The 19275-nt window shown below is 45.0% G+C and overlaps 1 protein-coding gene across 8 annotated transcripts in view; it reads left to right on the plus strand.

The window, feature by feature from the left end:
- Nucleotides 1-12775: 12775 nt before the first annotated feature.
- The window catches only part of ABHD6 (abhydrolase domain containing 6, acylglycerol lipase), a 52584-nt gene continuing 46084 nt past the window's right edge, over nucleotides 12776-19275 (plus strand). Inside the window, exon 1 of one of the 8 annotated variants that reach the window (XM_082412369.1) lies at nucleotides 12776-13157. The gene's annotated coding sequence lies outside the window, so the exon portion shown is untranslated. Of the gene's footprint in view, nucleotides 13163-13408; nucleotides 13483-19275 lie in introns of those variants that run through there. The other 7 variants (XM_082412368.1, XM_082412370.1, XM_082412371.1 and 4 more) reach the window with 7 other exon arrangements.

A 19275-nucleotide genomic window follows, 5' to 3' on the forward strand; every position in this document is an offset into this window, starting at 1 on the left:
CTTCCTCCACCAGGGTGCAAACTCCCCAAAGCATGGATCCTGTCAGTCTCGTTCACCACCGCATGCCTGGACTTGAAGGGGGCCTGGCACAGAGTGGGTGCTCCATAAATACCCAGATGGCAGCTGTCCGGACCCTGGTGGCCATCCTCACGGCCAGTTTTGTGCGCCCTGCGGGGGGTGGCAGGACCCAACGGCTCCCGGATCTGCAGCCCGAGCCGCTCGGTCCTGGCTCTCGACCGTGTGGCGCCCGCTCCGGGTGCTTCGGCGACGGCCCTTGGGCAGACGAGGTCGGCGCGCTCCAGCTCAGGTCCCCACCAAGGGCATTACATTTTATTTTTTTTTTAAATTTTTTTAAAATTTATTTATTTATTTATTTATTTATTTTTGGCTGCGTTGGGTCTTCGTTGCTGCGCGCAGGCTTTCTCTAGCTGCGGCAAGCAGGGGCTACTCTTTGTTGCGGTGCGTGGGCTTCTCATGGTGGTGGCTTCTCTTGTTGCGGGGCAGGGGCTCTAGGCATACAGACTTCAGTAGTTGTGGCACGTGGGCTTCAGTAGTTGTGGCTCGCGGGCTCTAGAGCACAGGCTCAGCAGCTGTGGTGCACGGGCTTAGTTGCTCTGCAGCATGTGGGATCTTCCCGGACCAGGGCTCGAACCTGTGTCCCCTGCATTAGCATGCGGATTCTTAACCACTGCGCCACCAGGGAAACCCAAGAGCATTAAATTTTTTTAAAAGTAAAAAGAAACCATATTTGAAATTAATTCTCAGATTGGGAGCAGACTTCTCTGGAAGCAGAAGTCAGTGGGAGTTGTGTTTCCATGGAGACCCAATCACATGCAACCAGGCTGTGATCACATGTAGCCACAATGATGGGGAGCTGCCATCACTAAGATGAGGTGCATTTCTTTTTTTTTTTTAACTTTAATTTACATTTATTTCATGCTGAATTAATTCCTAGGCCATGAGGTTTTGTTTCTTCGGTTTCTTCTGGGATGTCTTTTTCTTCTGGGCAACCTCCTCTTCTGGTTTAGGACCAATCTGTTCTTTTTCAGTGAGGGTCGTCTCAGTGTGGTGGGGAGAGCTCACGCACGGGTTAATCCACCCGTGAGTTTGCTAAGTCCTGTACTGTATCTTGGGGGCTTTGTTCACCTGGATGTGCTCAATGACCAGAGAATCTACATCTAAACCCTGGAGTTCAGTGTTACACTCTGCATTTTTAATCACGTGCAGTAAAAATTCACCACTGTTTTTGAGCCGTTGACCCTGCATCCAGCCCCTCTGTTTGGCCTGGGCACACCTACCAACGCTACCATTGTACCAACGGAATGGCCCACAAGGCTCTGTAAAGTGAACATCCTTCAGATACTTGGCGGATTTGGGGATATGCACTCCCTTATTGGCCTGAGCAGTTTCACGAATGTTCTGAAAGTGAACACAAAGATTTGAACCTCTTGATTTGCATGATTTTATGGGGTTTTCTGGGTCAAGTGAATAGCAAACCATTTTCAGAGGTCACCTCAGGCCGCTTATGAGAAGGGAAATGAGGCGTATTTCATAAGGAAAAGACCCCAATGCCCATTCTGTTGTTCCGAACTTTGGGGAATCTCCATGGCAGCCTGCAAAATGTAAGTCTTGTACAAGGTCCTAGGAGGTAGTCATTGAGCACCATGTGATACAGCAGTTAGGAGCATGGATTCAGGAGACAAGTGTCTACCCCACCAGTTGCTGGCTATGTGATCTTGGGCAAGTTACCTAACATCTAAGCCCTGTTTCCTCATCTGTTACATGGTGGAAGTAATAACACCCACACTCATGGCTGCTGTGAAGATGAAAACAAATGGGCTAATGCATGAAAAGCACAATGTCCAGGACAGAGTGTAGGCAGTGAAGACATGTCCACTAGCCACTAACTGCCATCTGCCCGCCCTATGGATTTAAATGAAAACAATCCATTTGAGAACTAACAGTAAGGAGTGGATGGCAATTCATCCCCTACAACTGCCTCCTCCTCCTGGCTTTGCCCGGCCCACCCCCGGTGTCCGTCCCGTTTCTGACTCTTTGGCCTGTTCCTGCCCCTCATGCTGCTTCGTTCCTCCTGCTCCTGGCCCTGTTGGGTACCCAGTACTCCCAGTCCCCAGACCCCCAACCCAGGCACCAGAACTACTGCTTGAAGGGTGACCAGACTATGATCCATCCATATAGACGTGTGACCTGGCTCCCTGCACGACCTCGGCAGCTCAGAGAAGAGACAACGTGGGAAGAAATGAGGATGCATTAGCCTGTTGATAAATTAGATCAGGAAGCATCATGATTTAGGTGGCATAATGTGATGCACATCGTTGAATGTTTCATTACAATGTTCATGTTTAAGTGGCCTAAAGGCCCCAGCAGAGACACCTAAGAGGGAGAGGTCTTGGTACAATGAGCTGGGTGAAATGGATGCTAAAGTGAAGCCTATGAGGCACCCAGCAAGAAGCCTTGGAGAAATATGTTTTCTTAGCAAGAAGAACTCTGCCCTACATTCACACATGCACATGCACACACCTGCTGGCAACCTTCACCCATTGATTCCTGGCCTGCATTTGGGGTCTTCTTCATACTCTCTTTTCCATAACTAACATTTGACTATTCAAAGACAGTTTCCGGGCCCCTCTAAGGACTGGATGAGCCCAGTAAATGCTTGGTTTGGCTTGATCATCTCTGTAGCCGCATGAGGTTGGTACCATTATCAATTCTTCATCGTCATCCCCTGTCTCCACGTGAAGAAACTCAGGTTTACAGAGACAGCTAATAAGTGGTAGAGCTGGGCTTCATGAAGCCAGAGCTCACCATCTTCACCTGAGGTATGTTCAAGTGACTCAAACACCTGGAGCTTGTGTTTCCTCATCTGCACCACCATCTGTGTGTTCTTGCCAGCTCAGCAGCCATTGGTCACAATTTAGTACCTACATCCCTAGTTTCCCTGGGGTTCTATATCTCCCCTAATCTAGCCATGTAGCTCAGGCGAGGTAGGAAAGGATTTCTTAAACAAGATATAAAAAGCACCAAATATAAAGGATAATTTAACTAAATTAAAATTAATGTTTGTTTATCCCAAAGTACTAAAGAAAGGGAAAAGATAAGTCACAAACTGGGAGAAGGTATTTGCAACACATGTTAACTACAAACCATTAAGACATGGACAGAAAAATGAGGAAATGATATGAACAGGTGTTTCACAGACACAGAAACAGGAATGGCAAATAAATACATGAAAAATTGCTCAAGCCCATTAATCATGGCCATGAAGATTAAGATCGCAATGAGATACCATTTTACCCACTAGATTGAAAAAGCCTTATTGTGCCAAGTGTTGGAAAGATCCTAAAAATGTTCTCTTATACTGTCTTCTAAAAATTTAGTTTTGCCTTTTATGTTAAAGTCTTTAATCTATCTTGAATTAATGGGGGAGGGGAGTGAGAATCGTTAAATTCCATGTTCTTCTATACGAATAATTAATTGTTCTAGCACTTTTTACTGAATTGTCCTCCTTTCCCTGCTGATCTGAAATGTCAGCTTTGTCAAAAACCAAGTTTCCCTATGTGCATGGGTCTGCTTCTGTGACTTCTGTTTCATTAGTGTTTTTATCTACCCCCAGATGAATACATACTGTCCTAATAACTATATATTTTTAATAAGCTTGATGCTACCTTTCCTTCTTCATTGGGAGTATTTTGGCTTTTCTTGACCCTTTGCTCTTCCAAGGAATCTTAGAATCAGTTCATCTTCCTTGAAAAGCCCTGTTGAGATTTTGGTCAGAATTGCTTCTGATTTTGAAGGAAGTATTCCTAACTTTTCATTATTGATGATCATACTTGCTCAAATTGTAGGTCTTTGGTAAATGCCTTTTAACTGGTTAAGGAAGTTCTCTTAGTTTCCTAAGAGTTATTACCATAAGGGACTGTTGAATTTTATTTTAAAATTTTGCAACTATTTAGATGATATTATAGTTTTTCTTTAATATATTGATGAGGTTAACTACAAGAATATTTTTCCTATCTTGGTTATGAAGTATCAACCTTTTTATATATTGCTGGACTCAATTTACTAATATTTTACTTAGGATTTTTACTTCTTTGTTTTTGAGTTATGTATGAGTAATATTGATCTGATTATTTTGGTACAGAATTTACATTGGCATTGTAGAGTGAGTTGGGAATATGTCCTTTCTTTCTATTTTCCAGAGGAACCTATGAGAGAGTAGAATGATCTATTCCTTGAAAGTTTAGATGTGCTTCTAAACTTTCTTAATGTTTCTGGACTTAAAGTTTTCCTTTGATTAAAGATTTCATCAATATCTTTAGTAATTATAAGATACATTTTCTATAGTTTAGAACTTACATTTTGCTGATGAATTGAACTCTTTATCATTATGCAGTGATCCTCTCCATCCTTAATCATATTTTTTGTTCATCTATGTTATCTAATATTAATTTAGCTACACTAGCTTTCTTTTGGATAGTATTTGTCAGGTATATAATTTTCCATACTTTTACTTTCAACCTTTCCAGATTCCTGTGTTTTGGGAGTACCTCTTGAAACAGTGCCTCAGATTTTTTAACATTCAGTTTGACAACTTCTGATTTTTAACTGAGGTGTTTAGCTAATTTACATTTATTGTGATAGTATATCTGGACTTATTTTTACTATCTTTTTTGGGGGGGAAAGTGTCACTTTTTTATATACTTCTTTTGGGTTGATTGGTGTTTGTTTTTTTATTGGCTTATGTCATTTCCCTCCTTCTATTGGTTCGAAAGATACATATGCATGTATGTTTGTACGTATATATGTATGTGTCTTATTTGTATTATTTTAGTGAATACCATTGACTTTTTACCACACATATTTAACAAAGGCCAAAGTTATTATACTAATTCACTTCTCACACAAATGCAAAGCATTAGGACACTTTAACTCCAATCACCTCTTTTCTAATTTATTGTTCCCAGTATTTTAGTTCTGACCTTGTATTAAACCTATACATTTTATATTATTATTGTCACCATGATTGTTTTCTACTGACAGTTTTGTTTAGATTCACCATATTTACCAATTTCTTCACTCACTATTCCTGTTTTCATTTCAGGTCTTGAGTCATGCTTCTTCTTTCTGAAGTATATCTTAGAAGTTCAGTTAGTCAAGTCTTCCAGTTGTAAAATCACTTTGTTTTAATCCGTATTTCACCCTCATTCTTTTTTTTTTTTCTTTTTAATATTTGGCTTGTATTTAGGATCTGTTATTACAAAGGCAACATGAGTCTTTACACAGCAAGATCTCAAAGTCTGGCAAGATGCCCGCACTGTGAGAGGTACGTAGGGACTGAGACTGTTCTCGAACCAGTAGAATCACCTCTACAAGCCCACACTCATCCTGGAGTATATTCTCAGACTAATTTTTCTTTTTCATCCTTAATTATTTCAGTATTTACCTCTCAAAGATAGACATAAATGAAAAGAACAATAATAACATAGCAAACATATCAAAACACAATACCATGATCATATCTAAATTATTTTTAAAACCAGGAATCTGCTTTTTTTTGACAAACATTATATGTTTTACTTATTGGAGGTATCTAAAGTAGTCACATTCATAGAGACAGAAAGTAAAATGTTGGCTACCAGTGGTGGAGGTAAGGGGGAAATAGGGAATTATTGTTTAGGGGTATAGAGTTCCAGGTTTGCAAGATGAAAAACTTCTCTCAGACTAATTTTTTCTGCACCCCACGGCCTGTGGGATCGTCTCTGACCAGGGATTGAACCCACACCCCCTGCAGTGGAAGCATGGCATCTTAACCACTGGACCACCAGGGAAGTCCCTCTTAAGATGGTGAGTATCCAATTCTCAGGTCTTTGAAGATATTATTCTACTATCCTTTAGCTTCCAATGTTGCCATTGAGAAATCTGCTAACTATCTGATTCCTTCTTTTGTGAGTAATGTTGTTTTAATATCTAGCTGCTTTTGAGATCTTTTGTTTTCAGTGTTCTGCGGTTTCACTACAATGTTTCTTGGTGTGGATTTCCTATTATTTATCCTGCTTTATATATTATGCTTCCTACATCTATGGAGTCATGTCTTTTTTCTGCTCTGGAAATTCTCAGCCATTACTCCTTCAAATTTGGCCTCTCCTTCCTTCTTCTTTGATGTTGATTAAATGGATTTTTAGAACTTCTCAGTCTATCCCGCATATTCCCTATCTTTTTTCCTGTTTTTCATATCATATCACTCTGTGCTAATATGTCTGAGTAATTTCCTCAGCTGTGTCTTCCAAATCACCATATTTGGTTAATCATGATCTGTGAGAATACTGGGTGCTGTCTTATGGAGAGCATCCTTATTTGTGCTTGGAGTGAAGGAACGCTACCCACCTGAGGCTGCTCTAGCCATTTGAGGGTCCTGATAAATACGGGACTCTCACGTGCAGCTTCTTCAACGTAGAGCTGAAGGCTTAGTCTCCCAATATTGTTTATGGGTCTGCTGTACATATCTGGTCTTGGGACGACCATGAATTTCACATTTATTTACTGCTCACTGCCCCCTACTCTTATTTTAACACACTTTCAGCCAAGCAACCCATGACAAAGTCTATTTTATCCAAGATAGAGGTGTTTTGAGAAGAAGGGTGTTTCAGAATATCTGGTCTACTGTATTCTGAGATACCATTTGAATTTTAAAAGCCTAAAGATGGGACTGTTAAATTTCACCATGTTTTTGGCATATTCCAAATTATTGAAACAATTCTGAACCCTGATTTTCTTCCCAACTTTGTTTGATTTCAAATTTGATGACAAGTTCAGATCTCTGTATCTAAATTCGTTTTTTTTTAATGTCATGGACATAGAATTGGAGAATTTCCATTAGAAAATTGCTTCCAGTCTGATACTGTCAGATTAAAGAAAGTTGGGCCACTGTTGTTTAACCTTCTACGAATCCACTGAGCTGTGATGTTATACAGTCTAGATTGCTTCGTCTTGCCCATGAACGGGTAATAAAATGTTTTGTCCAAAGCCTACTACAGTCTGTATACAGTTCCTACAGCAGTCTTCAGATCTACTTATGCTAGTAACTGTTGAAAAATCCTTCCTTTGGAGTGATTATGCATGCTGAACCCATGTGAGCTCTTGGTAGTTACCTCTTTTGTTTCGGTTTAATAATCATGCTCAGAACTTTGCTAGAAATCAACACCATCCCTCTTGGTCTCTAGATTCCTATATCAATCTTTCTCCCTATTTGAAGTGGGACCCTAACTCTAATTAGAGTCTTGTGGCATGACTTCTCGAAGATCACTGATTACGTTTCTGAGGTCACACCCAAATATCCTTTCGGTTCCCTGGGCAATAATTTCTTTTGATCTGGTAACTGGGAGTAATTTTTTTGTTGTTGGGTGTTCTTTCCATGTCTATTCTTCCTATCCTGGACTTGGTTTCCCTCTTCGTGATGTTCTAACCTGACCAAATGGAAGCTCTTTCTGTGTGATGAAGATGAAGTAAACAGGAACCTGGTGGTTTTGCTTTCCCTCTGCCATCTGTTAGCGTTACATATGCTCAGTTCCTTTTTTAAATTCATCTTCTTGATCCAAATCTGAATTTAAATTAAACTTTTTCTGTCTTTGGCATTCCAGTCTCAACCATTCTGAGTATTAGTCTCTCTTGCTGCTTGTTAAAAGTTCAGGCTAATCTTTTGGAAAATTTCCATTATCTTCTAACGTATACACAGGTGCTTGGAAAATACTTGTACAGTGTTGGGGAAGAAGAAAATTTCCTCTACCCTTGTAAGTTCTTTTGGCTGGTCTAAGAATTAAACTGACATGAGACACATTAACAGACGAAAATCAAACAAAAGTTTAATAATGTGTATATAAGGGAGAGACCCAGGAGAACTGAGTAACTTGCCAACATGGCCCAAACCCTCACCTTAAATATCATCTTTGGCTAAAGACAAAAAAGGATGTTTGAGGGTAGTGGTTTGGGACTTTACAGGGGAGAAGGCAAGTCACATGAAGATGGAAAAGCAAATGTTTGGTAAATAAGTGTTTGCTGGGCCAGGCAGAGACAGTGGACACAGAGTGAACTCTGCCCTCTAGGCCCTGCCGGGGTTTCCCCCACCATGCCTACTCCATATTCTTTGAAGATATGTCTGATGATAACTCTATCCTGGGAATAGCCCCTTTATCTAAATTGTTTAGGCAGCTAAGGGGGAGGTAAAAAGAAAGTTTTCCTGAGTCTTCTGTTTCTTAAAAGTAAGGAGCCTAAATTAATCCTCATGCCAAAGAGACATATTTTGAGGTGGCAAATTTTGCTCCCCTGCAGCAGTCACATTGCTCTCTCAAAGGCTCCCCCTTCCTTCCCATCCAGGACCTTCTCTGACCTAGGACTGTGCTCAACCGGCATTTTCAACAAATGAATCAGTAGTGTAAGGACTGTCATTTTAGAGCCTCCTCATTACTGAGTCCTTGTTTCCATGATCATATGCTACATTTTGACATATGTTGACTTGTTGTCTCATGATATATTTTTATTTCTCGACTCTTGCTTTGATGTTCTGTTTTGGGGGTGTGTAATAATTCATCCTGTAATTTAGACTAGAGTCAAAATGTATCTCCCACAACTTGATCCTACGCATAAACAGAGGCTTGACAATTATTTGATTCACAAATAAATGTATAAGCAATATTTTGAATTTTTTGTAAAGAAGATGCTTTTTTGCCTAAAAATGTTAGTATTTCATAGATTTGTAGATATAAGCTGCAAGGTGAGCTTTGCCATACCTTTCATAACTAATTCCATTACTAGTTATGGCAGTAGGCATCTTAGTGGTTAGAACATAGATTTTGTGTTCACACACAGCTTGGTTTGGATTCTGGCAGTATCAGCTGCGTGATCTTGGGTAGCTTAACCTCTTTGAGCCTCAGTTTCCTCATCTGTCAAATGGGGCTAATAATAGTACCCACTTCATAGAGTTGTCGGGATGATTCATTGAGATAATATATGTAAAGCACTGAGCACGAAGTGAGACACACAGGAAGAGCTCAACACATGGTAGCTAATATTTGCCTGCTCTGTGACACTCATCATGTTGGCCCCTGGGGAGATGGAGGTGGAAAAGGAGTTCACAACTCAGTGGAGTCAAGAGTCACTGAAATGAGTAAATATAGCTTCATGTACAATGTGCTACAAGGGTATGGATGATGGAACAGTTAATTTTTTTTTTAATAGTGTGGTTTTTTAAATAAATTTATTTATTTTATTTATGTATTTTTGGCTGCACTGGGTCTTCATGGGCGAGCATGGGCTACTCTTCCTTGTGGTGCATGGGCTTCTCATCGCGGTGGCTTCTCTTGTGGTGGAGCTCTGGCTCTAGGTGTGCAGACTTCCGTAGTTGTGGCACACAGGCTCAGTAGTTGAGGCTCGTGGGCTTTAGAGCGCAGGCTCAGTAGTTGTGGCGCACGGGCTTAGTTGCTCCATGGCATGTGGGATCTTCCTGGACCAGGGCTCGAACCTGTGTCCCCTGCATTGGCAGGCGGATTCTTAACCACTGCGCCACCAGGGAAGCCCCAGAACAGTTAATTTTGCATAGGTAATCGGGGAAGGCTGCTTCAAGGTGGTGACATCTGAATAGCCTATTGGGCAGGGGACTCAGTGGTTGGCTCAGAATTGCCATGCAGTAAATTTTTGGAGACTGGATTGTGCAAATGGCTCATAGGCCCAGGGATGCTGCCCAGCTGGCATCTGTGTACATGTGGTATCATGTATTTATCATTTTTCTCCTATGTATATTTCCGTATACTATTGACTTTTTAAAATATTTATTTATTTATTTATTTTTGGCTGCATTGGGTCTTCGTTGTTGCACGTGGGCTTTTCTCAAGTTGCGGTGAGCGGGGGCTACTCTTTGTTGTGGTGCACAGGCTTCTCACTGCGGTGGCTTCTCTTGTTGCGGAGCATGGGCTCTAGGCGCACAGGCTTCAGTAGTTGTGGCACGCGGGCTCAGTAGTTGTGGCACACGGGCTTAGTTGCTCCGTGGCATGTGGGATCTTCCTGGACCAGGGCTCAAACCCGTGTCTCCCGCATTGGCAGGCGGATTCTTAACCACTGTGCCACCAGGGAAGCCCTCCATATACTATAGCATTTAAGTCTCAGCCTTGTTGCGTTTGTACTTGGCCTTTGTACTTATTGTTACTTATAATTCCATCAGAGCTTGTGTGTGATCCTTGATTGAATAGTTACTAATATATTCTTATTATTAAAAGACTCTAAGTCCTTTGGGGCAAGATGTGTTCACCCAGAGTGTACCTGGAATGTAGTAGGTCCTTGGTAATATTCGATGAATGAATGAATGAATGAATGAACTTCTTTGACTGCTGGCCCCACCACTGGCTATGGGATCTTGAGTGAGTCAGTTAACCCCTCAGTGCTCCCATCTGTAAAGTGGGCTAGCACATCTCACAGGGTTATTGTGAGGACTAAGTGAGGTGATGTCCAGTGCCCGATCAGTAATAAGTGTGCATTAAGCAGTGGTGACCATTGGCACCACTCAGTTCTGACTGGTATGCTGCTGAGTCCAGGAGATGTCCATAGACTGTGTGGCAGGGTGAAGTCTGGGGCCATTTGCTGCACCAGCTGGCAGAGGAGAGGTTTCCAAACTCTTTCCTAATGCTGAGGTGAGATCTGTCAGGTAATAAGGAGTTTATACTTAAAATGACTGAAGGTGCCATTAGGAATGTGGATTGCCCCTGGGACTCCTCCCTGGCCTCCCACCCACCGCTGATTCCTCAGAGACAGTGAATGGGGCATTGCTGACTTGAGGTGGGACCACAGGTGAGCCCCCTCCTCTCCTCCTGCCTTCTGAGCTTCACTGTGAAATAGAAGCTAATTAAGGCTTCTCTCCTGTCAGTCACCAGGTGGAGAGGAGTCACAGGGAAGGTGACTCCCACCTGGAGCTCAGTGTATCTAAATAAAAAACTCTGGGGGAAAAAAAAAAACCTCTCTGGATTTAGAAACTCCAGACCCTAGGAGGCCTCTGGGGCCACAAACTATGAATTAGAAGAAAAGATGAATTACCCATTTTTAAGGTTTTGGAGAGGAAAAAAAATTAAATGTAAAAGACAGGTGTTTTCCAGTGTTCCAATACACCAGGTAAAGCTTATTGATGGCTTCCAGCATGGGGCCTTCCAGGAAGTCATCCATGCATTTCATTCCCTTATTTATTCATTCACCCCCTCAACAGCTGTTTGGTGAATGCTCCCTGAGCCTGAGATTGCTAATAAGTGGTAAGTGAGGACTAAAGGTCGGTCTTAGTCCCTGCTGCCTCTCTGGGCCTGCTCTGGGGGTGTTGAAGGACTGCTAGTTTGAGGAGAGTTAAGACCAGAGAAGGTAACATGGCCTTGATGAATAAATTGTCCCCAAAGCTCTGAGAACAAGTCCATGAAGCAAGTCAAATGAAGCTCTTGAAGTCTGAATGATGAGGTGGGCAACATCTTAGAAGAAGATGCTCCAGCTCCAGCCAGGGAGATTGTCCCAAACTCTGGATGGATTCCAGCAGCCCTGACAGAAGCAGATTTTACAGGGTGGTCACCAGTGGCCTCAGAGATTCACCTTTGCCACATCTCTGGGGCTTCTCATCCACGTCCCATCCTTAAAACCCAAGACCTGCCCAAGTCAGCCAGGCTTTGCCAGTCTGGAGGGCTTGGCAGGCCCGAGGCTGCCTTTGTGGTGGATTTAAATGGACAAGAGAGTCCTGCTGGGTACTGGTCCCACCTAGGTCTGGAGTGAGAAGCAGACAAGCCAGGGACTCAGTGCAGGAGGAAGACACCTCTGCCGCAGCCACCCCCGCCCTGCCACGGTGCTCAGCACATAGTAAGTGCTCAGTAAATATTAGTTAAATGAATGAATAAGTACTTTGGTGGAAGAAGCCCACAATACAGTGTGGGTCCAAAGGGAACTTAAGGAAGGCTTCCTGGAGGAAGTGACATTTGAATTGAGGTATGGAAAAGAGAGAGGAAGGAGTAGCCAGGCCAAGTAGGAAAGGATGAGAGTTCTTGGCAAAGGCCGAGGTGGTAGAGTTCAGCCCAGGCGCCCTTGGAATGCTGGGAAATGAGGCTGGAGTGGTAAACTGAGGCCAGATGTTCAAAAACCTAGGCATTGTGGCAGATAAGTTAGACAGAAAACGGTATTTGAATTTTAATGGGTGATAACTTTTATGCTCCCCTCCCTATTTTTTTGGCCTAGTTTGGTTTAATTGTCCTTAAAATGAAGAAATGGCCAGAGCGGGCATTTAACCAGTGGTGGCTGAAAGCCTTACAAGATGGCCATTTTTGCCCCCAAGAGCTTTGGAGCTGGACGATCCAGGGTTGGAATTCCCAGTTCTGTCCTTTACAGGGCAAGCCCCTCCTTCTCAGAATTCTGAAACAGGAAGCCAAGCACAATGTCCACCTCAGAGGATCAAATGAGATAACACATATAAGGTAGGGTTACTTTGCTTGCCCGAGAAACTGTCTGTCTCTCCGAGCCCTTCGGGGTCAGAGATCCAGCCTGAGTTACTGCCGGGTGCGGTGCCCAGCAGCGCTAGGCACACAATAGGTGCTCAGTAAATGAAACAATGCCGCGACGAATTCTGGCGTCGCACTGTGAAACTGTGTGTGGCCCTCTGGGTTCCGATCCCTCCCCCAGGCCGCAAGTGAGCGCCTTCGGGGCGGGGCTGGGGTGTTCGGGTTCTTCCCCTCTTCCCCCACCCTCGCCCCTGGCTCCGCGGCGTGAAAACAATAGGCGCTATTGGATGCCTCGAGACGGGTTGCTGGGGTCGGGTTGTGCGGAACACTAACTTTACACTCCGGGCTTAACGCTATAAACCGGGGGCGCCGGGGAGCTGGTGGTTCTCGCCCCTGAGCCCCCAAGACAGAACGCGACAGCCGGGGAGCAGCGCTGGGGGCCGGGCGCGGGCGGAGCCGGCTTTTCTGTCGGAGGACGTAGGCCCTCACGCAGCGCCTTTAAGGCTCCCGGCCGAGCCGGCCCCGGAGCTGAGAGCGGCGCGGGCGCGGGCGTTCCTGCTGGACCTGAGCAGGGGCCCGGGGCCGAGGACAGGCGTCTAGATAGTGCGGCTGGTCCCAGGCTGCTGAGGTCAGGTGAGGTGAGCGCTGGTGGGGCGGGATGGGGCGGGCTGAGGCGCGGTGGGGGTGTGCACGTCTAGGAGGGAGTATCCGGGGGCTCCTCCAATGGCCCCGTGACCTACCCTCCGCTTACCGAGTGCGGGCTGCCTGGCCTCGCTCCAAGCGGCACGAGGTGATGAAGGGTCGGGAACCTGCACCTCCCTTTTTACTCCGTTCCCCCGCCCTGGCATCAGCCCCTGCGCGCTTCCTTCCGGTGCCTGGATAGGTTTGACATTCCCGAATCCCTGGTCCCCCTGCTTCCCGGGCCCGGGGTGCCTGCTTTCCTAAGGCCGCGGACAAGGTGAGGATGGGTCGGGGACCTGCAACCTCTTTCTATTTGGCCTCCCCGCTGCTTGCGCCATCATCAACCCGTGTGCGCTCCCCACCCAAGTGCCTGGGTGGTTTGGAGGCTCCTGCACCCCCGTTTCTCCCACTTTCTGGGGAAGGGCTGCTGCTCGGCTGCCTTCCCAGCCGCAGTCGCCTGCCCCCGTCCTGCCCCCAGACATCTGCACCCCTCAAGACCTCTCCCAGCCAAAATTGACCTCCAGCAGCCTTTCAGCTCCCCTTTTCCCAGCCTGCCCCAATTCCCTTGCCCTTGCGCCCTCTCCTCCCCACAACTGGCGAGTCAGGATACTGGTCCAAACACCCTGACAGCCCGGAGCCGGCCGGCCGACAACCGAGGCATCCCCAGCCCACTCCTACAAGGGCTTCCTGGCAGTCTTGGAAATGCGGATTGTGTAACGCCAGCTGCAGGGCAGAGCACGTGCGGGTTTGCACCCCTGAACCCGCAGCGGAGTGGAAGAGGCCAAGTTGACAGAGTGAGGTAGGGAGGGAGGAAGAGGTTGCCAGAGGGTGAAAAGGCTGTGCATCCAAGGCCAATGTATGAGTCCTTTTTTGTGCCCCCGGGCCTGGCTGGTTAAGTAACAAAAGGTCCCTACTGAGACCAGAGGCCAGCATTTGTCTCACCTCTCGCCGGCTCAGAAATCCCTAATGGCTGACTCCACCTGGCTGGGAGTTAAAAATAGTTTATTAGTAATGATAGCTGACATACAATAAGCAAATACAGGGTGCCAGGCCCTTTCCTAAGCACCTTAAAAAAACTTACCTGCCTTATTCCTCCCAACAGCCCCATGAGGTAGGTGCCACCACTGTGCCCATTTCTTAGAGGAGGAAGGTGAGGGGTTCAGAGATGGTTCCCTCCCAGGGCACACAGTGAGTCTGACCTCAAAGCCCCCATTCTGAACCACTAGACTTATTTTATTGTTACTAATAAATTCTTATCAACAATATTTTTAAAATATAGGAAGTTAGAAATTAGAGAAATTAATAACCTGTGTTCCTACCATCAGTTTATTTTTCTAAAATTAGGTTTTCAGACCAGCAAGAGATCCTTGGTAGCCTCCTCTAGGATACTGATGCCCAGAGAGGAGAAGGGACTTGCTTGAGGCCACACAGCCTGACAATGCCAGGACCGGGTTGCAAAACAGGTCCTGGGATGGTTACTTGGGTACTTCCTGGGTTCTCTGATGCTGCCTCAGCCTTTCAGCCTAGGCCCCTGGAGACCCTGCCCCCTCCCCCTCTGCATTGTGACCTCCCCTTTCCTTCTCTGCTTCCTTTGCTTTAGCCCAGGCTAGTGAACACACATTCTTCCTGCTGCTGCCTTTGCTTAGGCTGTCCCCACCTCTGGGAATGCCCTTCATGGAATCTCTAATGTCTAAATTGTCAAAAGTTCAGAAATAACAGAAGTAAAACCGCTGAATCACCAAAGTAGTAATTAGTAAAAATTTATTGTGCACACACCAAAAAGACAGAACCCGGAGCACTCAAACCAAAACGATGGAATGAGGGTCAGGGATATATTATTATAAAGCAGCTTACATAGGGAGAAAGCAGTGACGGTTTATTCTTTACAGTGGTTGGTTATAGTATTAGAATTTTCTTAAATAACAGGGAATTGGTTATTAGTTACCTCATATCAACCTTGGGAAGCAGTTAAGGTTTTGCTTATGATTTTTAGGGACATAAGCAAGAAATGACCCAGGTCAAGTTAGTCTTGCAAAATAAATTAAGCTTTGTTTGTATGACTAAACTGGTCTCATCTGCTCAGGGAAGTTTTGAGGCTGGTCTCCATTTGTTTTTGATTTAACAAAATATTACCTACCCCTTAGGGTCTAGCTCATCTGTCCCCTCCAAGAACACTCCCCTGATTTCTCCCCTGCCCCCAATTAAAATTTGTTTCTTTCTCCCTTGGGATCCCATAGCTGGGATCCTACTACCTTCTACTCCCATGATGGCGTTTGGAAAGTTCTGCAGCACGCATCTGTCTTGTCCTCTTGGGTGCAGTTGTGCTGCAGGATCACGAGTGTTCCCCAAGACTCCTCTTCCACCTGCCTGGTGAAGCCCCAGGACAGACAAAGAGGTCCATGGGGGATGGGGTGGTTTCTGAAGTAAGGATAAGCTCAGGATTTCTGAACCCTGCTACCCCAAACTCCCTTCATTGAGCTGCAGCTGATCAAAGAGAGAATGGCTCAGTGTGGTACCGAATGTTATAATTACATGTTTGTTTTTGTTTATAACCCAAAGGATTCCCACCAGAAAATCAGAGAGACTTGGGTCCAAATCCCATTTCTACCACTTGGTAGCTGTGTGGCCATGGGCCAGTTACCTAAACTCTGAGCCTCAGCTTCTGGTAATAGTACCTGCTTCAGAAGGCAGTGGTGAGATTTAGATAAAATAAAGCACAGGGCCCAGCATGTGGTAAGCACTCAGTAAGTACCAGCTATTATGAAGAGTGAGCACCACTTTGAATTACTGGAGAATTATTAACTCATTATTAAATGGCTCATACTGACTCTGCTTAGAGGTGGGTCAAGGGAGTTCGGGCCAAGGAGAGGTAAACATTTTTTTTTCTTTTAATTTATTATTATTATTTTTTAAAGATTTTGTACTTTAATTTATTTTTTATTTATTTATTTTTGGCTGCATTGGGTCTTCGTTGCTGCACACGAGCTTTCTCTAGTTGGGACGAGCAGGGGCTACTCTGTTGCGGTGCGTGGGCTTCTCATTGCGGTGGCTTCTCTTGTTGCGGAGCACGGGCTCTAGGCACGCGGGCTTCAGTAGTTGTGGCACGTGGGCTCAGTAGTTGTGGCTCGCAGGCTCTAGAGCGCAGGCTCAGTAGTTGTGGCGCAGGGGCTTAGTTGCTCCGTGGCATATGAGATCTTCCCAGACCAGGGCTCGAACCCGTGTCCCCTGCATTGGCAGGCGGATTCTTAACCACTGCGCCACCAGGGAAGCCCTCTTTTAGTTTTTATAGGAGTATAGTTGATTTACAATTTTTTTTTTTTGAGATAAATATTTTTTGTACTCAAAGGCCGGTGAGAGTTTCTTCAACTCCAAACCATCCATTGCCTTTACAATGAGATAGAATTGCCTTTCTATTTTTTAGCTTTTTAAAAATTTATGAACTTCTAGTTCTGTGAGGATCTGCGCACCTGGAATGAATGTGTGAATGCGGTTTGTTCAATTGTAAGTGATTATGAAACAATGATAGGAGAAAAAAACTTGCTCTTAGAGATGACCTTGGTTTGCAGTGTGTGTTGGTTCAGGCCTATCTTGGGTGCAAGAGGTTCCATGCAAAAGTTATCTGGGTTTGGAGGGAAGGAAAGCAAGAGTGTTTTATCCTAGTACTCTAGTGAACTGCTAAGAGTGGAAATCAACTTCCCTGTGTCGTGTTCTTTTCCAGCTCCTGGTTATTCTGATGACTAGATCAATTATTACAATGATGAGTGTTCAAAAGAAGAGGGCCAGGAATGCCCCCCTCAAAGCTGTGTTTGGAATATGCTGGGAAGCTAGTTATGCAAGTTGAAAAAAATTTTTTTATTTTAAAATTTCTCCTAAATTGATTCTTTGCTGGAATACATTAGGATCCCATTTGATAATTTAAGGACTGTTGAGTTTAGGTATTTTAAGACATAAGGTTTTGTAAGTTTCACAGTTCTATGGAATTTAGCAGACTTTAGGACTTTTCTTTATTTCTGTGACCCTGTAGGGACATAAGCACTTATTGTACTATCCGTTACAGTGACCTTTAGCCACATGTGGCTATTTAAATTAAAATTAATTCAAATTAAATAAAATTAAAAATTCTGTTCTTCGGTCACACTAACCACATTTCAAGTGCTCATGTGCCATGTGGCCAGCAGCTACCGTATTAGGCAGAGCAAATAGAGAACATTTCTGTCTTCACAGAAAGTCCTATGGGATAGCACTGTTTATATCTATAAGGCCATGGGAAAGCCACTTGATTATGGGGTTAAGTTCCCTTCTTTCTGGCAAGTCATCTGCAGGCCAAGAAATGGAGTGTGCAGAGGATGTTTTACTGTCAAGAATGAGGATGTTAATAGATCCCCTTAGCCTCATTTTGGCTGAATGGCTCACTGGCTTTTAACACTGCCGGATTCAAAGGATGGGAGAGAGGGTGGAATCAGATGAAATGTCTCTGGGCAGTGCATCTCCTGGCTGCATGTTAGAACCTAGAGAAGGTTAAAAAATACCTATGCCTGGACTCTACCCCAGGGCAGCTGAATCTGAATCTCCGAGGGTGGTCCCTGGAATCCCAGGAATCTGTATTTTTTTTAAAGCTCCCTGGGGGATTCTGTTGCGCAGACCGGGTTGAGAACCACTGCCTTCAAGAGAACAACTGCCTTCTAGACTGTTCCCTTAAAAAAAAAAAAAAAAAATTCCTGAGCACTGGAAGAAAATGTTTCAAGGTAGATTTGGTGAGTGGCTAAAAATGCTCCTGATTAACTACAGTAATAAAGGTTGGAGTCGAGTGGGCTCACTTCCTGTAGAAGTGGTCTCCACTGAGGGCAGCTTTCCCCCTAGGGAGCATTTGGCAGCATCTGGAGACATTTTTGCTTGTCACAACTTGGGGGCCTCTCTCCAGTGGACAGATGCTGGGGATGCTGCTAATTACCCTCACAATGCATGGAAATGCATAGGAAAGCCCCTCACAACAAAGAATTAATCCGGCCCCAAAGACATAATTTTTGCAAACCAAAGTCCTCCCTGACCTTGGATGTAGTTGCCTCTTCAGAAGAGGTCAAGGGGGCTTCCCTGGTGGCGCAGTGGTTAAGAATCCGCCTGCCAATGCAGGGGACACGGGTTCGAGCCCTGGTCTGGGAAGATCCCACATGCCGTGGAGCAACTAAGCCCGTGCGCCACAGCTACAGAGCCCGTGTGCCACAACTGCTGAAGCCCGCGTGCCTAGAGCCCGGGCTCCACAGCAAGAGAAGCCACCGCAATGAGAAGCCGCACACCGCAAGGAAGAGTAGCCCCCGCTCTCTGCAGCTAGAGAAGGCCAGCGCGCAGCAACGAAGACCCAACGCAGCCATAAATAAATAAATGAATGAATGAATGAATGAAAGAAAGATAGAGATAAAGATATCCTCCTAAACGGAACCCTCAGAAACCCTCTTGATCATATTTCAGGTTTTTCAATCCCAGAAGCTGTGTAGGGTGTTGCTGCCCGTGGTTGGATGCCTTTGGGGCTGTACCAGGGAAGCTGCTGATTCAGAGAAGCTGTAGCTCCTGCTGAAGGTGTGGGCAGGTTCTTACTTACACTGCTGCAGGTTGAGATCCTCTTCTTGTGAAGTCATTACCCAAAGTGACAGCAGCCTTTCTCCTAGGTGGTTTAAGCTGTGGCTTTTGGCTGTTGGTATTGGGTGTTTGATCTGTGATATACCCAGAATAGGATTCAAGCTTGGACTTCCCTGGCGGTCCAGTGGTTAAGACTCTGCACTTCCACTGCAGGGGGCGCGGGTTCTATCCCTGGTCGGGGAAGTTCCACATGCTGCGTGGTACAGCACCCCCCCAACCCCGCCAAAAAAAAAAAAAAGATTATATGGAATAGGATTCAAGCCTTATATGTGCTAAAGTTTGGGAACTGAGCTATGGGTTACACTCTGGGAATATAAAGATAGCAGGCATCTGAACAGACCTGGGCACGGTGGCAGTGCAGGGTGATGGAGGTGTGGTGTTTCTGAACACAAGTTCGTGTGCCCGACACAGAGAAAGGCCAAACAAACCAAAACGT

Source organism: Balaenoptera physalus (assembly GCF_965194825.1).
Source record: "Balaenoptera physalus genome assembly, chromosome: 11".
NCBI lineage: Eukaryota > Metazoa > Chordata > Mammalia > Artiodactyla > Balaenopteridae > Balaenoptera > Balaenoptera physalus.